General features: G+C 35.1%; 1 protein-coding gene across 12 annotated transcripts in view; it reads left to right on the forward strand.

Annotated features, from left to right (window-relative positions):
* Positions 1-26,495, forward strand: part of LOC101901213 (uncharacterized) — a 363,731-nt gene that overhangs the window by 155,660 nt on the left and 181,576 nt on the right. For 10 of the 12 annotated variants that reach the window (XM_059124070.1, XM_059124054.1, XM_059124102.1 and 7 more), the window contains one exon: positions 23,123-24,147. The gene's annotated coding sequence lies outside the window, so the exon portion shown is untranslated. Of the gene's footprint in view, positions 1-15,668; positions 15,881-23,122; positions 24,148-26,495 lie in introns of those variants that run through there. The other 2 variants (XM_059124057.1, XM_059124098.1) reach the window with 2 other exon arrangements.

Here is a 26,495-nt window from a genome sequence, read left to right on the forward strand (position 1 = left end):
TTTCCAGGACTAATTTGGTTGTATGTGCAAAATTCCATACTATTCGGGCTGATATTACACGTTTGGTGCACAATAAAAGGCAAATCGGACGAAGATATATATGGGATTTATATCTAAATGTTGACCGATTATCTCCAATTTCAATAGGGTTCGTCCTTGGGCCAAACAAATGATTTGTGCAAAATTTCATCTGGATAGGGCAATAATTGCGAACTGTACGTTGTTTACAAAAACACATGGACAGACGGACGGACGGACATGCATAAATCGACTCAGAATGTGATTCTATGCAGATCATCAAAAGGAACTATGGGACTATCTCGTTTCCTTTTGCCTGTTGCAAACAAATGCACAAAGACATAATACCCTGACCACCTTGTGGTATAGGGTATAAAAAAGTGTAAAAATTATGGCGTTTGACTTTGTTTTTATACCCTCCACCAAAAAAGTATGGAGGGTATATTAAGTTCGTCATTCCGTTTGTAACTCATCGAAATAATCATTTTAGACCCAACAAAGTATATATATTCTTGATCAGCGTAAAATTCTAAGACGATTTAGCCCTGTCCGTCTGTTGTAATCACGCTACAGTCTAAACGAATTAAGATAGGAAGCTAAAAGATAGGAAGCTCTCTTTTGTCTGCAGGCAGGTCAAGTTCGAAGATGGGCTATATCGGTCCACGATATCGTATAGCCCCCATATAACGGTACCCCCCGATATTCGGTATTTTGATGATTTCACCCACATTTTTCAATGGAATTTCCTTGAAATCCACACAAGTAGTTCCTTGTGAGTACTTTACCCCCTGAAAGATAATTGTCTATACAGGTCCACGATATCATATATCCCCCATATAACGGTACCCCCCGATATTCGGTATTTTGATGATTTCACCCACATTTTTCAATGGAATTGTCTGAAAATCCACACAAGTAGTTCCTTGAAGGTACTTTATACCTCGGTAGAGAATTATCTACATAGATCCACAATATCGTATAGCCCCCATATAACGGTACCCCACGGTATTCCGTATTTTGATGATTTTAGCCACATTTTGCAATGGAATTGTCTGAAATTCCACAAAAGGAGTCATTTGTGGGCATTTTACCCCCTCAAAAAGAATTGTCTATATAGGTCCACGATATCGTATATCCCCAATATAACTGTACTCCCCGATATTCGGTATTTTGATGATGTTAGCCACATTTTTCAATGGAATTTCCTTGAAATCCACACAAGTAGTTCCTTGTGAGTACTTTACCCCCTGAAAGATAATTGTCTATACAGGTCCACGATATCATATATCCCCCATATAACGGTACCCCCCGATATTCGGTATTTTGATGATTTCACCCACATTTTTCAATGGAATTGTCTGAAAATCCACACAAGTAGTTCCTTGAAGGTACTTTATACCTCGGTAGAGAATTATCTACATAGATCCACAATATCGTATAGCCCCCATATAACGGTACCCCACGGTATTCCGTATTTTGATGATTTTAGCCACATTTTGCAATGGAATTGTCTGAAATTCCACAAAAGGAGTCATTTGTGGGCATTTTACCCCCTCAAAAAGAATTGTCTATATAGGTCCACGATATCGTATATCCCCAATATAACTGTACTCCCCGATATTCGGTATTTTGATGATTTTACCCACATTTTTTCAACGGAATTATCTGAAAATCAACACAAGTAGTTCCTTGAAGGTACTTTATAACTCGGTATAGAATTATCTATATAGATCCACAATATCGTATAGCCCCCATATAACGGTACCCCCACGGTATTCGGTATTTTGATGATTTTAGCCACACTTTTCAATGGAATTTTGTGAAATTCCACAAAAGGAGTCCCTTATGAGCATTTTACCCTCTCAAAAAGAATTGTCTATATAGGTCCACGATATCGTATATCCCCCATATAACTGTGCCCCCCGATATTCGGTATTTTGATGATGTTAGCCACACTTTTCAATGGAATTGTCTTAAAATCCACACAATATCGTATATCCCCAAATATAACGGTACTTCCCTATATTCGGTATTTTGATGATTTTAGCCCCTTTTTCCAATGGAATTATCTGAAAATCCACACAAGGAGTTCCTTGTGAGTACTTTACACGCAGACATAGATTTGTCTTTATAGGTGCACAATATCGTATATCCCCCATATATCGGCACCTTCCTATATTAGATATTTTAAATATTTTAAAATAATTTTTAATAGATTTTATTTTTGTGAAAATTTTTTAATTCGTTCCAAATGGTGGAGGGTATTCAAAGTTCGGCCCGGCCGAACTTACTGCTTTTTATTTGTTTTATCTCACTTTGTACATACTACAAACACTTATGTCCATATATAATACCCCCCGAAATGTTACTAAATATGAATCAACCATGCTTAATCAGTCTAATTTAGATTAAATTTGGATAATGCGACAAAATTCTGGCTAGAATCAATCATACAAGAGTTCTTATATATCCTACAAATACCAAATCAAATTTGATGAAAATCGACTCAGATATAGCTATCATATGTTCAATACGATTACCCTCTAAAACCTCTCTAAAGCCCTGGTACACAACCAACGACGATAATAAATGCTATGACTCATTTTACACAAACACTTTATGCAAATGTACTTTTTTTATGCGAAGATCTGCTATATGTGGAAATTAGAGTAAAGAACCACATAGCAGGTGCGCCCGATTTTTTGTAATTCCGTGCTGTTTTTAAGAACATATTACGATTTTGTGACCACACACACCTTTTTGGGACATTCTCTGTGATATATTCCTTTGAACGATATATTCCCAGAGCGTCTGCATTAACACATCGCTGACTCTATTTGAAATGAGTATCCACATTTCATTTTATTGATTTAATTATTCCAACATCAACAGATACGTCTGTTTAATTGATATCCTTGCCGACATTCGAATGAATGGTTATGAAAGGACTGTAACAGAGAATCTCCGAGTGATGTCTTTCTGAATGTCAAACTTTGTAAAGTTTTCTGCATGTGTGTGTGTGTGTATTCCACAATTGGTTTCTGGTGAAGTGTCTGGATCTTATCTCTTTATGTTACAAAATATGAATTGTAATTACAATCTTCATTCATTTGCATGACATATGGCCAACGCAACAGCTTATGAATAAAAATCTCGACAGATTAATTGTTTGAAATTTTTTTTGTCTTCATTCTTTAAAAGTCTCTTATGAATAACACAATTCAAAACATATGTACATGTGTATGCATACTTTGGTATTCATAAGGATATACGTCCGTACATACAAGGAATTAAAAACAAATGCAAAAAAAAAATTCAACTGTTCAAGATTAATTGCAACAAATCATCTGTTAAAAAGTATTAAAACTGTTGAAAATTTCAGCAATGAGATTAACACACACACACACGCCCGGTTCCTTCCATATGAATGTGAATGTATGTATTCGTATTTCAACCGAACAAGTTGCCAGACATATTTCACTTCAGTCAAAGAGCATAGCAACGAAGGAAAAACAAGCTAAGATAAAAATCAACAACAGCAGACATTTCACAAATTGCAACATCAAAAAGTGAATACTCATCCGGAAGATATAGTCCTCGAAAAAAAAAAAACATACAAAACATGAATACGAAAATTCCCATTGCCACGAAACCCCTTTGCAATAATTTTTCGCTGCAGTGGTGTTCGGTTGCTTCTGATGACCAAATGCGTTCATGCCTTTGCTTAAAATTATTTGTGTGTGCGTGTGTATGTATGTGCATTCATATTTGCGGGCGGTTTGCCGATGAAGATGTGCAACAAACGTACCATCACATTTAATGTGCACTTAGCCGAGAATGAGGAGCATTTATGATTGTTTATGATGAGCACAAATGGCAATATCAGCGGCCACAACCCACACATTCATACACACACGTGCAATTGTGTTTATCACAGAGAGAAGATAACGGGAGAGAAAACCTCGAAGTAAACAAATAAAAGATATATAAAATAACAATAAATGATAGCGACAAGCAACGTCACTGGCACTTCATTGCATAAACTTTTCACAGCAATGGACTGTGGTTAGGAAAAATTAAATGTTCAAATTCCAAAGGTGAATATCTGAAAGTTCCAACATACCACAGGTATACATGTAGATATCCTCTATGTGGAAATGAGATTTCAAAACTCTTATGTACCGAGAAGAAATCATTTGTGCGGGAAAGCCCTTAAAAAGCTTCCATTCAAATATAAAGTTTAGAAAGTCTTGTAGATTCCTTGCTGTCCGTTCAGAAGGTAGAGTGATTTCCACAGACAGACAGAGGGACGATATATATGTTTATAATGGGCATAAAATTAAAATTGTTTATAAACATTTTAAGGCTTCATGGAGTTTCGTTCTTCTGACCTAATACCAACAACTCGACGTAGAATTCGTCACACACCATACAAAATCGTTTGGAAATGTGAACTTGGAATGAACCGTTATATGAGGGCTGTTCCGAAATATATACTGATATAAAATATCTTCTGTTATTTTGTCGAGTCCTGCACATGTTTGGATATAGCTCTCTCATAAAAAACACATGATACACCACGTTTATAGAATTATGTTGAATTTTTGATCGTGTAATCAGGTTTCGATTAGAATACGGTCTGATGGGCTAAGGGTATTATGTTTTTGCGCATTTGTTTGTAACAGGGAGAAGAAAGCGAGGCAGACTCATAGTTACTTGTGAGGATTTTCATAGAATCACTTTCTGAGTCGATTTATGCATGTCAGTCCGTCAGTCCATGTATCCTTGTGAACAAATTGCAGGTATCATTTATCATTCGATTAAGACGAAATTTCGTAAACAATATTTGTTTGGCCCAAGGACGAACCCTATTGAAATCGGTGATAATCGGATCATATTTAGATATAGCTCCCATATACATCTTCAACAGATTTCGGGTTAATTGTGCGCCAAAAGACCAATATAAGTCCAAATGACCTGGACTTTGACACATCCGACCGAATTCAGTCTAGAAGACAGTACATCAAATTTGGTTAAAATAGGTTAAGTTCAAACTATAGCATCTATATATATGTTTCATCCGATTTGGTGTTAAAGTTCCTTATATTCGCAATATGCATTGGACAACAGTGATATCTGGTACCAGTAGTGGAATTCTGAAACTCATTTTCTGAGTTACCGAAAAAAATTGGCAAAATTCAAATGCTTATAATTTCGGTACTTAACGAGAATTGTTGGTAAGCTAGCGACGAAATGAAAGTCATCGCTAAGACCTACCGATAGATACCAATGTTGTCAACTTTTATTTGTTTTTTATAACAAAATTTTACATATGAAAGTTAGTGATTTTTGTCGGTAACTCAAAAAATGAGTTAGAGAATCCCACTACAGATATCTTATAGAGCTCGGAAATGCCAAATTTTATCATGATTGGAGCTCGGAAATGCCAAATTTTATTATGATTGGACAAGATTTGGATATAGATCCCATATATATCTTCAAACGAATTCGGGTTAATTGTGGGTCAAATGGCCAATATCATCCTAATGACCTGTCTAGAAGCAATTGCATCAAATTTGGAGAAAATCGGTTAAGATATAGCTATAGCTTTCATATATATATTTCATCCGATTTGGTGTTAAAGTCCCTCATATTCGTAATATGAATTCGTAACAATGATATTTGGTACAAGATATCATATAGATCTCAGAAATACTTTTGCCACACTTTATCGAGTTCGACTAAGATTTGGATATAGCTTCCATATATATCCATAACATGATTTCAAGTTAACAGGGTGAGATGAAAAAACTGCAACCAACTTCAGACTGCTGTCATTTCTAAGCTACTCGTCCGACAGCTATTAAAATTATTTCGCTGTCGGCTCATTGTATTGTTTACAAGCGTACAAAAGTATTTTTGTAAGAATTTTCCTGAAAAAAGTTATTCGTGATGGAATTTAAGTGTGATAGTGTGCTTTCTTTATATTTGGCTGGAAAATCACAACTGGCTATCGTTAGAGCACTCCAGCATTTAAATATGAATAAATCTTTTGTGCCTCGTACTATCGCTCGTTACCGTGATACTGGTAGCGTAGCCCGACGTCAAGGAAGTGGACAAAAGAAAACAGCAACATCAGTAGAAATGGTCCGAAAAGTAAACAAGCGACTTGATCGAAACCCGCGACACAGTGGCGGCAAATATTAACATGTTATAAAGCAGTAAGTTCGGCCGGGCCGAACTTTGAATACCCTCCACCATTTGGAACGAATTTGGAAATAAAATCCTTAAAAAATTCTGTTAACATATTAAAAATACCGAATATAGCCGTTATTTTGGAGCCTATACTACGTGGACCTACATAGGCATTGTTTGTCATAAGTCATTATCATATTCAAATTCGAAACTTGAAGTAAACTGTGAATAATGTACCGTTATATCGGAGCTGTGCGAAGACCTTGACCAGCATTAACAATATTCTGTCATAAGCTGTAACATCCATTAAGAAACTTAAAATACGACATCTCAAACAATTTCGGTGGGTATTGTACCTAAACTCTTCAAAATACTGAATATAGGGAGGTACTGGCATATGGGGGCTATACGAAGACCTGGACCTGCATATACAATTTTCTGTCACAGACTGTATTTCCCATTACGAACTCTAAATACGTAATTTGAAGCAATTCCGGTGAATAATGACGCTAAAGTCATCAAAATACCGAATATAGGGATGTACCGTTCTATGGGGGCTATACGAAGACGTATACCTGCGCAGACAATTTTCTGTCTTAGGCTGTAGTATCCATTTCGAACTTCAAATACCAAATTTCGATCACCTCAAGCAAGCGATTCGCCGGGAATGGGCCAAAATACCGCACAGCAACATTCGGGTATCGTGTGACACGAATTATGGCCTTTAAACGGCCAATGAGTTTAAAGGCCATAATTCGTGCCAAAGGTGACCAATTCGAAGAAATCTTAACTCATTCTAAAATTTAATGCTATTTCCGACATTTTTTGCTTTCATTCAATAAAATTAAAAATATGTAATAATTATGGCTTTTGACTTTGTTACAGTTAAGGAAGGAGTCGATTGATACTTTTTAACTTGTTTTGAATTTATTTTGCGCACTAAAGGCCTTCTACGCTCAGGTATCTCTTGAAAGACCGTCGATAAAAAGAAGCCATTATAAAGAAAGGTGTTTTAAAGGTATTCTATAAAAAGAAGGCCTTTGCAACGTCTTCTTTAGTCTCCAGGCCTTTTAAATGTCATGTATAGACAAACGTCTCGTTAAAAGTTTTTTGACATATAGAAGACATATTGAATGCGTTCAATAGGCAGAAGAGTTTTTCTATTTTTCTGCTCTGAAGTTTATTGCACATTCCACTGTATCCCATCTTTAGAGCAGTATGACAAGCATACACATTTGTATAATGATTTTTTGTTTGTTTATGGAATTCATGAAAATGTTTCGGTGGTGTAAGGAAGCCAGGGTGAAAACCGACAACTATATACCACATGTGTTTACGAATATTTCCGAAATAAGAAAAAATAAAATGCACAAAGCACACTTCGGCATATATGGTAACTCGCTTGGGCTCATATACACCCGCTCGCATACTTGTATTTCGGTGAGGTCTGAAACTCGGTTTTTTTGCCTCGTACACTTGAACGCATGCCAATCATCAGGCATGGATGAGATGCATTCAGAAACGCATAAAGAAATGTTTAAGGAAGAACCGAGCACTGATGACGATCATTCATAACGAGGCATAGCTGCCGCCACCTTTGGGCCAATGTGCTGTTTCCACATGTCTTTGGGTGGCTATGGGGGAAGCTATTGAGAAATTTTAAACAAACGAAATAAATCTTTTTTTAACGAGAAATTCGTTAAGAAAATGTTCAAAAGGAAAGGGTGGCTATGTGCAATTATAATTAGCAGGCATGAAAGCAAAAAGAAAATGAAAAAACTTGTAATGAATAATCGACGAAATGAATACATATTTATTATGAAAGATATTGCGAATGGAGAGCAATTGGAATTTTTGGAGTATTAATATGAATAACGTATGGTTTTTTTGTAATGGGTCTATGGAGATTCCCTTGAGACTGTTTATGCAATGTTAATATTCACATTAAATTCATATGCATTTCAGTCTTATAACTGAAATGAACGTACAGGGTGAGATGAAAAAATTGCAACCAACTTCAGACTGCTGTCATTTCTAAGCCACTCGTCCGAGAGCTATTAAAATTATTCCTGTGACAGATCATTATATTTTTTACAAGCGTACAAAAGCATTTTGATGAGAATTTCCCAGAAAAAAAGTTATTCGTGATGGAATTCAAGCGTGATAGTGTGATTTCTTTATATTTGGCTGTAAAAACACAAGTGGCTATCGTTAGAGCATTCAGCATTTAAATGTGAATAAATCTTTTGTGTCTCGTGCCATCACTCGTTATAGTGATACTGGTAGCATGGCCCAACGTTACGGAAGTGGACGGAAGAAAACAGCAACATTAGCAGAAATGGTTCGAAAAGTAAAGAAGCGACTTGATCGAAACCCGCGTTGCAGTGGCCGAAAAATGGCTCGTGAGCTGCACATATCACAATATCCTATTCGCAAATATTGAAAAATGACTCGGGGCAAAGCCATTGAAATTCCAAAAAGTGCAAGAACTTACACCACAACCGAAAGGGAATATACTCAAAAGTGCTTAAGCGTTGCTTCTGCCGAATTTGGGTTTGTCCGATATATTCGTTGCCCAGCAGATCGTAAACAAACAGAATGATTGTGTTTACTTGCCAAAGAGACCAGTGCTAACGTGCACCTTCGGTTGGCCACCAAAACTCAAGCAACGGTCATGGTGATGGTGTGGGCCGCCATAACATCCGATGGTCGCTCTCCGCTTGTATTAATCGACCATGGCATCAGCATAAATGCCGAATATTATCGCGAAAATATTCTGGAGGTTTGGGCATGCAAACATTTTGGCCGCAGACCCTGAACATTCCAACAGGACTCACCACCATCGCACTCGGCACGCGCCACCCAAGAATGGTTACAACATGAGTTTTCTCGCTTCATTTCCAAGGCGCAATGTTTGAGGTATTATAAGTTTGATTGGGCCAAAAATTATGTAACACCACAAAATATTGGTTTCCCCTATAGGAAAGTATATATTGGATCTTCCTATCTCGCCGATATGAGTCGATCTAGCTATGTATGTCCGTCCGTCTGTCCGTCTGTCCATGTTAATTTGTAATCACTCTACAGGTCGCAATTATGGCTCGATCTTCACGAAATTGAAAATGGAGATGGGGTTAAGTTCAGAATAGAACCCTATTTCTTTTGGAGATTATCGCATAATATTTAGGCGTTGAAATGGACCAAAAACTGAAAAAGTTCCTGATTTTACAGTTGCTCTACAGGTCACAGTTATAGACTAATCGAAGCAGATGTTAGCATGAGGCTACAGCATCCCAATTCTGACCATTACGTAGATGCCGATAGTAAATATATCGGATATATGTAGCGAAGTATATACAATGTATATATGCAAAGGAAGGGGATGCTAGCTAGAATGCATATATCTCATGAATGGCTTTATCGATTTTGACAAATTTTGTCAATTTAGAATGCCCTCTTGGCATAAAAGTATAAAATCTAAAAAATCGCATAAAAAGGGTGCGAATAATGACATTAATATAGATTTTGTAGTATTTTGTGACATTTTTTTATTTTTCATATTTTTTATAGCATGCGATTTTTTTGATTTGACTTATAATATTAAAATATACATTTTGTAATAATAATATCCTCACTAAATTTTTCACAAGAGTAGGGTTAGCCTCACAAGGGCTAGGCCTATTGTTTTCGAAGATGTTCGCAATATATTTAGAGGTTGAAATGGACCAACAACTAAAAATTTCCCTGATTTTGTAGCCATTATAAAGGTCACAAATATAAAGCAAAGGACACGAACTCTCGCATGAAGATTTCTATTCTACCGAAACACTGAAAATAACTTACAGGCAATATCCAAAATACACAAAAGGCGAATTTCTAGCTTTTTTATGCTGATTTCGTTGCCTAATATAGCCAATTATCGTAGACAAGCAAATCATATCTATAAGTCTAAATTTAGAGACACAAAGGGGCCTCTTGCTTTTGGAGATAATCGCAAAATGTGACCCAAAAGCAGAAAAAATCCTGATCACACAATTTAAGCCAATCTACACGCCTGAGAAGAGAGTTAATGACAGGGAAAAGTTCTAGCATTTTGAATGACCATTAGATTATATTTAGCTGTAAAATGGTGTTCCGTGACGTAATTTCAAAAACGAAATCTTCCAAAATGGATTTGGACATAAGGGGGCTTCTAACATGTTGTAGTGTTGTAGGGTATCACATGGTCGGCTACGCACGACTATAGCCTTTGCTTACTATAGCCTTTGGTATTATGTCTTTGTGCATTTGTTTGTAACAAGCAGAAGGAAACGAGATAGACCCATAGTTCCTTTTTATGATCTGCATAGAATCACATTCTGAGTCGATTTATGCATGTCCGTCCGTCCGTCTGTCCGTCCGTCCGTCTGTCCATGTATTTTTGTAAACAAAGTACAGGTCGCATTTATTGTCCGCTCCAGATGAAATTTTGCACAGATCATTTGTTTGGCCCAAGGACGAACCCTATTGAAATTGGAGATAATTGGTCAAAATTTAGATATAGCTCCCATATATATCTTCGTCCGATTTGCCTTTTATTGTGCACCAAACGTGTAATATCAGCCCGAATTGTATGGAATTTTGCACATACAACCAAATTAGGCCTGAAAATAAGTATGCCAAATTTTATCGAAATCGGTTCAGATATAGCTATAGCTCCCATATATATTGTTCATCCGATTTGTTATTTTTGTCCACCGCCGCCGTAATATGCACTCTGCAACAACAATATTTGGGGAAATATATCAAATGCAGCTCAGAAATACATTTGCTAAATTTTATCGAGATCGGTTCAGATTTGGATATAGCTCCCATATATAACTTCGTCCGATTTACCTTTTATTGTGCACCAAACGTCTAATATTTGTCTAAATGGGATGCAATTTGGCACTTACGACCGAATTGGGTCTAGAAGCTAGTATGTCAAATTTGGTGAAGATCGGTTCAGATGTAGCTATAGCTCCCATATATACTGTTCATCCGATTTGTCATATTTGTTACCCACAGCCGTAGTATGCACTCCGTAACAACGGTATTCTGGGAAATATATCAAATACAGCTCAGAAATATCTTTTCCAAATTTTATCGAGATCGCTTCAGATTTGGATATAGCTCCCATATATATCTTTATCCGATTTCAAATTAATTGTGCACCAAATGGGCAATACAATTCCGAATTTAAAAGATACAAATGCTTCGGCATATTTAGTCCTTTGAACTTTAAATTATAATTATATTCATAGCGTGTATGATTGAATTATCCCATATAAACTTTTAATTGTTATGTGGTGTAGGGTATCATAAAGTCGGCCCCGCCCGACTTTAGGACTTTCTTTACTGGTTTTTTTTTTTTTTTTTTTTGAATTCGGAACCCAAAACATACTATACACAGATTTATTTAGAATAAAGATCAAAAAGTTGCATACGAACAATACACTATTTTTCATCTTCTATTTTGTTATTTGACAACTGTGGTAAATAGTCCGGAACCGTTAACAAATTTCGACCTAGATCATATCACTTAAATGCCATAAGCAATTTCAAACGAAAAATTGCATTTTAGCACACAGCAACAAATGTGTACCTTTGCATATATGCAACAAAATAAATGGGTTTCCTTTACTTTGTTTTTGTTGTTGTTGATATTGTATTCCTACAGGACGCCATAATGGCGGTCAAAAAGTAAGTACAACACACATTACATTACAATCTACCGGTGGTCGACCACTTGAAAATGTCCCCATTCCGCCACCAACAAAAACAACGCGTCACTTTGAAGCAACACATTTTCTGTGTTTGTTTATATAACATTAATATCTCTCATTATTCCCAGGCTCCTTTTTCAGATACTTGAAACATATTCAAAAGGAAACGGAGTTGTGGGTGGTTGGAAGAGAATTTTAAGAAATGGGTTTACGAAAAAGATGGAGGTCAGATGGTCAGAATATCTTGAGCAAAATATATTTTTTATATCTTCCACCAGAATATGGAGTGTATATTAAGTTTTTCCATCTTAGTATACAAACGAAATGAAGTACGTTGATAAAAATTTCGCCGATTATAACATTTCTCGAAGGACTTTTGGTATTGGAAATAAGCTATGCAGGTCCGCGATTTGGTTTAGCCCTCACATAATGGTACCTCCCATATTCAGTACTTAATAAAGTAACTTAAGCGACATTTTTCACTAAATTTTTTCAAGTTTCACATTTGAATATTGTAATGGCTTATGACAAAAGTTGCCTATCCATGTTGTCGTATAGAACCTAATATAACGGCTGAATTCGTTATTTTTAAGATTTTTAACAGAATTTTTAACTGATTTTATTTTTTTTTTAAATTGCCAACTTCGTTCCAAACGGTGGAGGGTATTTTAATTTCGTCCCGGTCGAACTTACAGATTTTTATACCCTACACCACAAGATGGTCAGGGTATTATGTCTTTGTGCTTTTGTTTGTAACATGCAAAAGGAAATTAGATAGACCCATAGTTCCTTTTGATGATCTGCATAGAATCACATTCTGAGTCGATTTATGCATGTCCGTCCGTCCGTCCGTCTGTCCATGTATTTTTGTGAACAAAGTACAGTTCGCATTCATTATCCGATCCAGATGAAATTTTCCAAAAAACATTTGTTTGGCCCAAGGACGAACCCTATTGAAATTGGAGATAATCGGAAAAATTTAGATATAGCTCCCATATATATCTTCGTCCGATTTTCTTTTTATTGTGCACCAATCGTGTAATATCAGCCCGAATAGTATGGGATTTTGCACATACAACCAAATTAGGCCTGAAAATAAGTATGCCAAATTTGATCGAAATCGGTTCAGATATAGCTATAGCTACAATATATATTATTCACCCGATTTGTTATTTTAGTCCTCCGCAACCGTAATATGCACTCTGTAACAACAATATTTGGAGAAATATATCCGATTTACTTTTTATTGTGCACCAAACGTCTAATATTTGCCCAAATGGGATAAAATTTGGCACTTACGACAGAATTGAGTGTAGAAGCTAGTATGTCAAATTTGGTGAAGATCGGTTCAGACATAGCTATAGCTCCCATATATACTGTTCATCCGATTTGTCATATTTGTTACCCACAGCCGTAATATGCACTCCGTAACAACGATATTCAGGGAAATATATCAAATACAGCTCAGAAAAAAAAAAAAAAAATATATATATATATATATATATATATATATATATATATATATATATATATATATATATATATATATAATGGGCAATACAAGTCCGAATTTAAAAGATACAAATGCTTCGGCATATTTAGTCTTTTGAACTTTAAATTATAATCATAGCGTGTTTAATTGAATTCTCCCATAAAAACTTTTAATTGTTATGTGGAGCTCTACTAAATTAGCAAAGTGGTGTAGGGTATCATAAAGTCGGCCCCGCCCGACTTTAGGACTTTCTTTACTGGTTTCACGGATTTGTCTGAAAATTGGTATTTGTAGATCATAATGGGTTCTAGTTCGTGCGCCGAAACATTGTATGTATAGGTCCACGCTTTGGTATAGCCTCCATATAGCGGTATCTTCCGATATTCGGTATTTTGATGGTTTTTGGAACATTTTATTGCGGATTTGTCTAAAAATTGGAATTTGTTGGTCCAAATTGTGGAGGGTATTCATTATTATATCATATTTTATTTCATTCGGTAGAGGAGAGGAGGACCTTGATGGCTTCTTCAAACATGTTGCACCAAAATATGGACCTGGCCAAAACGTAAAAAATACTTGAAATCAGAGTTATCCTTACAAGGAGGCAATTCCAAAAAGTGGACCGATAAGACCCATTTATGTACCAATAATTCTGGATGTAATTTATCAAATTTCAAGGTCCTACCATAAATTTTGCAAAATATATCTCAGGGGGTGCCTTTGTTTATTGTCAAAACAATATAAGAACCCAGAATTCCTTCGGGGTTTTGATCTATAAATGAGTACTAGACTTGCTATTGTACAGTGAAATTATAATACAATTTGCATAATTTTCACTTTTAGTACATACAATTTTGAATTTAATTTTCATAAACAAAAATTATACCTAGATGAATGCTTTATTCTGAGATATATAGTGAAATTTTGTGCAGAATATTTCTTCTTTTGACATCTTTCGCCAAAAACGAAATTTTATTTTACTTTCAGGCGTATATTCGAAAAAGTGCGAAGTAAATTTGATCAAAACATCGGGGAATATTTTCGTATTTTTGTGGGAACATTGATGCTTTCTACGGCGTTTTTCTTCACTTGTTTTCTACGGATACAAGTACTTTTTTTGGCAGACAGTGGATCTTTTACCGGTTTTTTTTACCAACAAATATACGAACTTTTCTTTGTTTTCATTTTCTTTGTTTCATTTATTGTTAGTGACATTTTTCCTCTCTTTCATTAACTCTACATTACTTGTAATTTTTGAACAACCCTCCTAACATGCCCTCTTAAAGCCAACCAAAAAAATACTCCCACAAAACGAAAACAAAACATAAAAAAACATGCAAAACAAACTCCGAATGTTGACACTTGCTGCCTGCTGTTGAAGAGCCATTGAAACTCAATTCGCCTGTTTGAAACATTTGCTAAAGTTCCTTCATTCGACCAGCCATCCAACCAGCCGACAGGAAGATGCTTATCAAAATGAAAATAAACACAAATCTCGGGAATAATAACAAACGATTGAAAGAAAGAGTTACTCTTTTTTGTTCTTGTTGTTGCTGTTGCTTAAGTAGCACCCCTTCCTCTCAGTGAAGATTCTAATTCTAATGAGTTTTTGTTTTTTTTTTTCGAACTCAGACAAAGGGAATGCCATCGACCGAGCAAACAACGAAAGAACGAACCAAACGTTTCCGAGTTCGACCTACCCCTAAGTAACAAATGTTGATAACCACCGGCAGGCATACATAACAGACAACATTTGGTGGGTGGCGTAAGCCGTGGACGGTGCCACACACACACACACTCACACATGTTGCCTTGGAAGGCTGGAAACAATGGATGTTTGCTCTCAACATGTTGCCGTTATGATGATCCTTCCAATAAGAATCCATATCAACATTGTTGAGCTAATTTGGCGAGTGTGTTTTCCAAATAAGCGAGCCGACAGGCATTGTTTGTTTGTTGTGTTGTGTTGTTTGGTGTGGCTGAGGTTCTTTGGCTTGTGTGCGTACATCTGTGTATGTGTGGTGTTTGTGCCTTAAGTGCGTGTGGTGTTGCTGTGGTTTTTGTGTGAGATTTTAATTGGGGGTGTGTTTTTGTGTGCCGCTTCCTCTGGCCATTTATGTGAGCATATTTTGGCGTCTATGCTCCCCTCTGGCTCTCACTCCCCCATTGTTGTTCTTGCGAGAGTGTTGTTCCTTGGAGTTTGTTGTGTTTTCGAGCATTCCATCAACATCATTCGTCGTCTGTCATCTGTAAACGGAACAACGTATTTTTTCGTTCGTTTGTCTGTCGGTCTCGTCGTATTTTTGTTTTCCTTCTTGACATAAGAAATTTTATGTTTCGCGGTTGATGTACGTAATTTTGGTCGTAAATTCTGTAAAGCATTGAACATTTTTGGATATCTTTGTGCGTGTCATAAAAAGTTGACATCAAGGTGCGTTCAGTGTGCGTGTGAACAACACATAATGTGACATTTATGGAAAAATAATAAAAAATTACAATGTGAAAACTAATGCCAAAGGCATGTCATATTATATTTTATTGATTTTAAGAAAAAAAAAATGATTTTTAAATAAAAAAAAAATACTTCATAATCCCTTATCACAAGGAAAGTGTTTAAAGGAATTAAGTGAGCATTACAATAAAAAATGTGGTTGACGACGACGAATGCTGAGAAATATTTAAGAATTTATTTTATTTTGAAAAATATAAATAACAATAAAAAACAAACAAAAAAAGAGTTGTAAAAATTTTGTGATTTAAGCAAAACATAAAAATTTGATACCAGAAACAAATGTGTTCTAATAAAAGTTAATGTTGATGATTCACATAAAATGTAATATTCTGCCATATTTTAGTGTTTTATTGTTGACCAGTAACATGAAGGATGGTGTTATATTACACATGCTTGACCAATTTGGAAATTACTTGGACTCCTTTAAAATAAAACAGGGCCACTTAAAGAGAATTCTTGCTAATCATTAGCGGACTTATGTTGTTTTAAAAACAACAACATTCGCAAAAAATATTTTTTAAATAATTAAAACGTTTTGAATTAAAACAAGTAAAATAAAAATTAAGTTCGGCCGGACCAAACTTTAAATACCCTCCACCTTAGGGTAAAGGAAACATTAGAAGAAATGTGGCAAAAATCATCAAATTACCGAATATCGGGAGGTACCGTTATATGGGGGCTACACCAAAACGTGGACCTATAATTACAATGTTTCGCCACACGAACTAGGACCCATTATGACCCACAAATACCAATTTTTAGACAAATCAGTGAAAAAATGTGTCAAAAACCATCAAAATACCGAATATCGGGAGGTACCGTTATATGGGGGCTATACCAAAACATGGACCCATACATGCAATGTTTCGCCACCGGAGCTGGAAACCATTATGACCCACAAATACCAACTTTTTAGACAAATCCGTGAAAAAATGTGGCAAAAAAAAAAAAAAAAACTAAAATACCGAATATCGGGAGGTACCTTTATATGGGGGCTATACCACAAAGTGGATCTATACATGCAATGTTTTGCCACACACTCAGGGACCTTACAAATATCAATTTTCAGACAAATCCGTGAAAAAATGTGGCATAAATCATCAAAATTCCGAATATCGGGAGGAACCGTTATATGGGGACTATACCAGAACGTCGACCGATATATCTCATTTTCAATACCAACCATCCTAGACACAATGCAAATTGCTCTGCTAAGTTTTGGCGCTCTACGTAAAATACTGTGGGCTGTATCGTGATTTCAACAGACAGACAGACAGACATACGGACATCGTTAAATCGGCTTAGAATTTTATGCTGATTATGAATATATATACTTTATGGGGTCTAAGATGAATATTTAAGGATGTTACAAACGGAATGACAAAGTTAATATACCCTCCTTTCCAAGGTGGAGGGTATAAATATATGTGCCATTGTTTAAAGTGTTCTATTATCCACTGCAAGTCTTGAAAATATGCTAATATATTGTAAGATTCGGCCAGTCAGAGTCATAAAATAAAGAAGTGAAACCTCTAAACACGGTGTTACAAAATTTGATTTTCCTTTGTGAATTTACAAAAAGAGAACTTAACCCACATTCATATTTAGCATCACTGAATAATTAATAATATACTATACTAATAGAGTCAACCAAGGGAAGAAATAGCTTTAAAATATTTTAATACACCGATTAAAAGGTCTTACAACAGCAGTATTGCATTGGACTGGAAAAATTTTTTGCGTAGAACGATTAAAAAATATTAAAGGCTATCGACAAATGTCCAATGGGCAAGAGAAATTCGTCTAAATGAGAAATTATGGACTATGGTCGAGAATTGTGTGCCATTGGTGATTATAGTTGACACATTCAAAATAGGGAGCCATTTACGTTTTATGGGGACTACTACCAACACTAGCTTGATATAACTCATCTTCGGTCTTGACCTATGTGATAAAAAAGGCAAATCCATGCAAAACTCTGGACAAAATGGGATATTCGTTTTACTTTTTGAAATATATTTATATCCCCAGTCATATGTCCTTCTGTTTTTCTGGCTGATGCGCAGCCAAGATAGGCAATATCGGTACCTCCCCACAAAAGAACAAAATTGTAACAGCAAATAATTTACCTATTAGAACAAAACAGGATGATTAATCAAAATATTCGTATCAGTTCTAGGTTGGGTGCGAAAGACACTGACAATATCGGCTCACTACGCCAAGCACCTCCCCCAAAAAAGGTCAACATTTTAAATAGTTATAACTCTTATAAAATATGAAATAAGCGTCCGATTTTCTTTTAGTTTCACACATCTCTATATTTTTAGTAACAATAGATCTCGTGTGAATATGGGACGTATTGGTCCACTGCTTCTGGTACCTTCCCCATAACAGGTCAACATTTTAAATAATTTTGTATCTAATAAATATCTCCATTAACTAACGATCTAATGTGAATATAAAATATATATTCCTACTTCTTCTGGTACCTTCCCATAAAAGTTCTACATTTTGATCATCATTTATTCGAATAAAATTGGAAATAAATGTTTGATTTTCTTTAAATTAAGTGGAATACTTCGAACCATTATTTGTGGTACCTTATGCATATTTCAACATTTTCCAAAAATTGTCACAAATCCCATAAAATGTGAAGGAAGTTGTCGTCATAGTCCAAATATGGTTAGATACGAAATGGACAATATTGGCCCACTCATTTGGATTCACCCCCACAACAAATGTTCACCTGTTTGAACAACCATAAAGTTGATGGTGTACATCGTTCGGCCAAACCGACTGATACATTTTAACTTGTTTATTTATTAACTTTTAATATTTTTAATATTTAATATTTTTTTTGGGTGAAAAATTCCTTCGAGACATTGCTGGAGTCTTTAAAGACACCAAAGAAAATATGGTCATACGCCAAGTTTCTGTGGTCAACAACGAGTCTTTTCTTCTGGTTTCAGGACATAAATCCCCAAAAGCAAGTTTCCAAGTTATGCATGTAATTTTTCTATTACCATATTTGGTTATTCAGTTGCATTAAATACGCCTTCATACGTTAATATTCCATTCAAAAACTTTTGTCACTGAATTAACCAAAAAACTCGTTTCATTGTCAGGATAAAATTCTCAAGTTGCGCCCGAGATTTTCATATAATCAATGGCTTTTATTAAAAGAATCAGTCTAAAATCAGACTAATTCAGAACATATACAGTCACAGGAGCCAAATAAGCCATTAAATTGTAATGTAAAGAAAAAACACCTTCTTCATTACACAGCAAACGAAGTTAATTTACGTAAAAAACAAGTAAAAAAACATTAAGTTCGGCCGGGCCAAACTTTTAATACCCTCCACCTTAGGGTAAAGGAAACATTAGAAGAAATGTGGCAAAAACCATTAAAATGCCGAATATCGGGAGGTACCGTTATATGGGGGCTCTACCAAATCGTGGACCTACACATGCAAGGTTCCGCCAACGGAGCTAGAACCCATTATGACCTTCAAATACCAATTTTCAGACAAATACGTGAAAAAAATGTGGCAAAAATCATCAAATTACCGAATATCGGGAGGTACCGTTATATGGGGGTTATACCAAAACGTGGACCTATAATTACAATGACTCGCCACACGAACTGGGACCCATTATGATCTACAACTACCAAATTTTCAGTGAAATTCGTGAAAAAATCAGTCAAAAATCATCAAAATACCGAATATTGGGAGGTACCGTTATATGGGGACTATACCAAAACGTGGACCTATACATACAATGTTTCGCCACACGTACGGGGACCCGTTATGACCTACCAATACCAATTTTCAGACAAATCCGTTAAATAATGTGGCATAAATCATCAAAATACCGAATATCGGGAGGTACCGTTATATGGGGACTATACCAGAACGTGGACCGATATATCTCATTTTCAATACCAACCATCCTAGACACAATACCAATTGCTCTGCTAAATTTTGGCGCTCTACGTCAAATAATGTGGGCTGTATCGTGATTTCAACAGACAGACGGACATCGTAAATCGACTTAGAATTTTATGCTGATTATAAATATATATACTTTATGGGGTCTACGACGAATATTTAAGAATGTTACAAACGGAATGACAAAGTTAATATACCCTCCTTTCCAAGGTGGAGGGTTTCATAAGTACCCTTTCCACTTATTTCAGCTGACATACCAAAAATTATTCACAACAATCAAGGTAATGGAAGGTTTTGCTGGAAAGTTACGTTTGGTACGAAAATTGATTAAATATAGAATATGATTTATCAAGTGATGACCGGATATGGCGTCGAATTCTGTGTTTGGTCCTTTAATAGACCAAATCACTGCCATAATTGAAAAAAGTAACAGTCTTGTTTCACCGTCTATGCTGAATTCTAGTTTAGGTGTGACAAGACTGTTGCTTTTTTTCCCTAAATAAGTTATTAAGAGTTTATAAATAAATATTACTCTGTGCGACCTTCAAAGCTAAACGGATCAGTTGAAATATTGGAAAATTTAAAACTTGGACATAATTAGAAATTGATTTTGGAATTTAGGTTATTTAAAATTTGAACCCTTTGTGGAGAATTTACCAGGAGAAAATACGCTGATACATCCCGTCCCTAAGTCGAATTTTTGGAAAAAATCGGGTAATAACATAGCCTTTTGAAAAAAATTACAGTAGTTTTAATTTCTCCGTCTAGCAGAGGAGGGGTGAGAAGTAGATATGGTTACCACACCCGACTTAAGCCGTATGCGAATCGGTTACTCTTTTCGCATATTATAAAATAATTCATTTTCTTGAATATTTTGGCCATTTGTGAGGGATGTACCGAAATGAGTGCTCTGATATTAGCAATGTTCGCTCCTAAGCTTGCTAAAAATAGTACAATCTGCCATGTTTGAACAATATGGATACTCGCGTCGAGAGTTGGCTCGTAAATAATCCCGACAGAAGGACGGATAGGGCTAGATCGATTCTAAATGTTCGAAAATGAGTTCCCATCAAAGGGTTATATAGACACTATCACACACTCACCACTATGCGACGTGTTTCGCCGTTGGTTAAGCGCCTCATCAAGCATATTTGGTGTGGATGATGGCTTACAAGGGCCGTTCTCTCATTTCGAACTTATTGCGAATTAGCATATGCGAATTAAACACTAGAAAGATCTTTTTCACAGCAAAGTTTGTTTTTGTAGTGATGGATTTTTTGTCCACAACAACTACATTGCTTCCAATGCATACACTTGTTTTAGTGCTGCTTTAGAAAGACGGGTTAATGGCTCTGAACGTAGAGACAGCAACTTCAAATCCCACAGCCATGATCGGCTGAATTTTTAATATTTGCAAAGATCATATGTTTATGATTTATGTGTTTGTTTCTCTTTCGAGACGAGCTTAATGATCTGAAATTTGCAGTTTAGTTTCATTTTAATATAGCCCCATATTACTTTATTTCCTAATACCAATATTTTTTAAGGTTTATGCTACGATTTCTATCCGAATTTTAGTCCGACTGGGAACTGGGAAACTAGACTGACATTGGATGCCCACGATTTGATATAAGTTTGAACCGGTTGAAGACCCCACTGTCAAGCTATTCCGTTTGTAATTTCTTGAAATAAAGACGTTGGACCCAACAAAGTTTAAAATTCAAAATCGATTCAGCAATGTCTGTATGTTCTAATTATATTATCCAAATGCTAAAGAAGGATCAAATTTTGCTGGTATGTGTTTTTGGTTGAACTTGTAATTTTTATACCCTCCACCTTGGAAAGGAGGGTATATTAACTTTGTCATTCCGTTTGTAACATCCTTAAATATTCGTCGTAGACCCCATAAAGTGTATATATATTCATAATCAGCATAAAATTCTAAGTCGATTTAACAATGTCAGTCTGTCTGTCTGTTGAAATCACGATACAGCCCACATTATCTGACTTAGAGCGCCAAAATTTAGCAGAGCAATTTGTATTGTGTCTAGGATGGTTGGTATTAAAAATGAGATATATCGGTCCACGCTCTGGTATAGTCCCCATATAACGGTACCTCCCGATATTCGGTATTTTGATGATTTATGCCACATTTTTTCACGGATTTGTCTGAAAATTGGTATTTGTAGGTCATAATGGGTTCCAGCTACGGTAGCGAAACATTGCATGTATGGGTCCACGATTTGCTATAGCCCCCATATAACGGTACCTCCCGATATTGGGTATTTTGATGGTTTTTGCCACATTTCTTCTAATGTTTCCTTTACCCAAAGGTGGAGGGTATTAAAAGTTTGGCCCGGCCGAACTTAAAGTTTTTTTTTTTAATTTGTTTTTCTTATAGGTACCTCTCGATATTAGTCATTTTCATGATTTAACGGAATTGTTCTCGATACTTGAAGCTGTTTTACCTCGCTCATGTTACCCCAAACTTTAAGAATTTTGATAACAACTGATATATAAATAGGCCAATTTCGTTCTGAGGTAGAGGCTACAGCAGGGTTTTCTCGGCCAAACTTGTATTCATTTTTATATAGAAATTATTTATCATAAATGCGTCTCAAAGTAAATGTTTGTGATTTGAACTCATGCATATGCTGTGCTAGAAACTATAAAAAATAATTGCTTAAAATATTTTTTTTTTATATTTGTTTATATTTTTTCAGGAAGATTCCCATATAATGTTTTTATTAAAAAAAAACATTCTTCCACTTCTGCTCTGCAAAACCTGCACATTTTTTCATTGTTTATTTATTCATTCGATTTAATAGGCACAATGAACACATTTAACCTAACAATTGAATGCAATATTCCCACTATACCTGTTATTATTTGATATTTTAGTTCAAGGCAAATAAAAACATGCCAAATAACAATTTTTTATGATTATGGAAATTTTATGTGATACAAAGACGACTACGTTGATGATGAAAAATGAATAAAAATAGAAACAAACAAAAAAACTATAACAAATATTTGTTGATAATTCTTGGTCCCACCTGTATTGTAAACATAACAGATTTTATGTGATTTTTCATAAATATACCATGAGTTATTTTTTGTGTTGAGCATTTCATAATTTTCTTATGTTAGGAAAAAAAACCAAACAATATAAATACTCATCGAATTTTTTGTTCTATTTTTTTATTTGCAGTAAATTCAACTTGTTTTGTCAAGTGGCATATGGATTAAAAAAAAACAACCCAGAGATTTGTGTATGTGTGATGTGTGCTTGTGTTGGTGGCAAAGCAAAAAAAAATATCCATAGAAAAGCAAATATAAATGAAATAAATATAAATAATCAAAAACCAAAAAAAAAAAAAAGATTGCAAATCTAAAAACAAAAGCAAAAAATCATATATATAACTATTATTTAGTGTATACATGAGGACGATGATGATAGGTACACAGTTGGGAATTGTTAACGACAATGGGACAAAAAGTGTGTCACAGCAAATATTCAACTGAATACTCCACTACAACGACGACAAAGGCAACAACAACAACAACAGCAGCAGCAAAGCAAGGACATAGACCAAGCCATAGACAACAGCAGCAATAACAGCAACAACACCAGCCATCGAATGCTGTTTTCAAATAAATGAAAAACCAAAACGTCTGCCACCGTCTGCTGTTGCAGAAGCAGCAACAACAACAACAACCACATTTGGTTGTTATGACAAGTGAAATAAAAGCGATATAAAACGTTTTGCTGCATTCGAGTTGCAATTTATTCCATTTTTTTCGTTTTTTACCCAGATTTAGATAAACAAAAAACGAATACTGCCAAAAAAAAAAAGAAATATATATATGAAATAAACAAATGCATATACAAACATCAAAAATATCATCTAACTAAACAAAATATTGCACAAAACAAACTATACATATGCAGCAGATATACATATTTTTTTTTTTATTGCTTAATAAAAATTAAATCAAACAAAGAAAACCAACAAAAAAAAAAAAAAAACGAGTTGTGAAATATATAATAGAGTGAACGAAAATTGCTAAATTTTATAAAAGTGGTATTTAAGTGCAAACTTGCTAATAATCAAATAACAGAACAAAAAATTTTACATGTTTTAATTTAAATCAAACGCTAAAAAATAAATGCAAATCAGTGTTGAAATGGCACTTAAAGAAAAATATCAAAATATTGCCGCCATTTAAGAAAAAGTGAGTGTAAATAAATTGTGAATTAATAATGCTTAAATACATTTAATTATCATATACTGGATATAAAAAGTCTGCATACATACATATAAATGAGTAATTAAAACGAATTTATCGGAAGCAGAAAAATATCCCTGAAGAAAGAATGTCGGTTTGCATGACAAACAATTCTTGAGTTTATAAGAATAAAAGATTCCCACAAATTTTAAAAGCGAAGTAGAAACACGTATCCGCTACTTCGTCCAGCTTATAACTTTAGATTCGTTTGAACAGTTGCAAATCTGAAAAATTCGTGTTAGGCCTTTTTATACCCCCCACCATACATAGTATGGAGGGTATATTAAGTTTGTCATTACGTTTGTAACACCCCGAAATAAAGATTTTAGATCCCTCAAAGTATATATTTTCTTGATCAGCATAAAATTCTATGTCGATTTAGCGATGATCGTCAGTCTGTTCGTCTATCTGTCGGTCCGTCAGTGGAAATCACTCTAGCTTCCGAACGAAACGGTTGGTACACAATGTCTTCAGGACTTTTGGTATAGAAAATGTGCCATGTATGTCCACGTTTTGGTATAACCCCCATATAACGGTGCCTCCAGATATTCGGTATTTTAATTATTTTATCGACATTATTCACCTGAATTGTTTAAAATTTGGTATTTAAAGTTCTTAATGGATATTACAGCCTATGACAGAAAATTGTCTATGCTGGTTCACGTCTTCGTATTGCCCTCATATAACGGTACACCCTCGATATTCGGTATTTCGATGATGTTAGGCACACTTTTCAATGTAATTGTCTGAAAATCACAAGGAGTTCCTTGTGAGTACTTTATCCCCTGGAAGGTAGCTATCTATATAGGTCCAAGTATTCGTATTGCCCCCATATAACGTTACCTCTCGATATTCGGTATTTTGATTTGAATTTGAATATTTTAATGGCTTATGACAAAAGTTCCTGTGCAGGTCCACCTCGTCATATAGACCTTAATATAGCGGATACATTCGGTATTTTTAAGATTTTAACAGAATTTTTAATGGATTTTATTTATTTTTTATACCCTACACCACAAGGTGGTCAGGGTATTATGTATTTGTGCATTTGTTTGTAACAGGCAGAAGGAAACGAGATAGACCCATAGTTCTTTTTGATGATCTGCATAGAATCACATTCATTATGCATGTCCGTCCGTCCGTCTGTCCGTCTGTCCATGTATTTTTGTAAACAAAGTACAGTTCGCATTTATTGCCCTATCCAGATGAAATTTTGCACAAATCATTTGTTTGGTCCAAGGACGAACCCTATTGAAATTGGAGATAATCGGTAAAAATTTAGATATAGCTCCCATATATATCTTCGTCCGATTTACCTTTTATTGTGCACCAAACGTGTACTATCAGCCCGAATAGTATGAAATTTTGCACATACAAATTAGGCCTGAAAATATGTATGCCAAATTTGATCGAAATCGGTTCAGATATAGCTATAGCTCCCATATATATTGTTCATCCGATTTGTTATTTTTGTCCACCATCGCCGTAATATGCACTCTGCAGCAACAATATTTGGGGAAATATATCAAATTCAGCTCAGAAATACATTTGCTAAATTTTATCGAGATCGGTTCAGATTTGGATATAGGTCCCATATATAACTTCGTCCGATTTACCTTTTATTGTGCACCAAATGTCTAATATTTGTCCAAATGGGATGGAATTTGGCACATACGAAATTTAGCCTAGAAGGTAGTATGCCAAATTTGGTGATGATCGGTTCAGATATAGCTATAGCTCCCATATATATTGTTCATCCGATTTGTTGTATTTGTTACCTACAGCCGTAATATGCACTCCGTAACAACGATATTCAGTGAAATATATCAAATACAGCTCAGAAATATCTTTGCCAAATTTTATCGAGATCGGTTCAGATTTGGATATAGTTCCAATATATATCTTTATCTGATTTCAAATTAATTTTGCACCAAATCGGCAATATAAGTCCGAATTTAAAAGATACAAATGCTTCGGCATATTTAGTCCTTTGAATTTTAAATTATAATTATAATCATAGCGTGTATGATTGAATTCTCCCATAAAAAAACTTTTAATTATTAAGTCGAGCTCAACTAAATTAGCAAAGTGGTGTAGGGTATCATAAAATCGGCCCCGCCCGACTTTAGGACTTTCTTTACTGTTTTTTTTTTTGAAAATTGCCAAATTCTTTCCAAATGGTGGAGGGTATTCAAAGTTCGGATCGACCGAAATTTTCTGCTTTTTTACTTAATAGTGCTAAAAATATACAATTGGTTCAGTTTGACAAAAATTTTGTAATCAAACCTTTTTAT

This window comes from Musca domestica, unplaced genomic scaffold, assembly GCF_030504385.1.
Source record: "Musca domestica strain aabys unplaced genomic scaffold, Musca_domestica.polishedcontigs.V.1.1 1, whole genome shotgun sequence".
NCBI lineage: Eukaryota > Metazoa > Arthropoda > Insecta > Diptera > Muscidae > Musca > Musca domestica.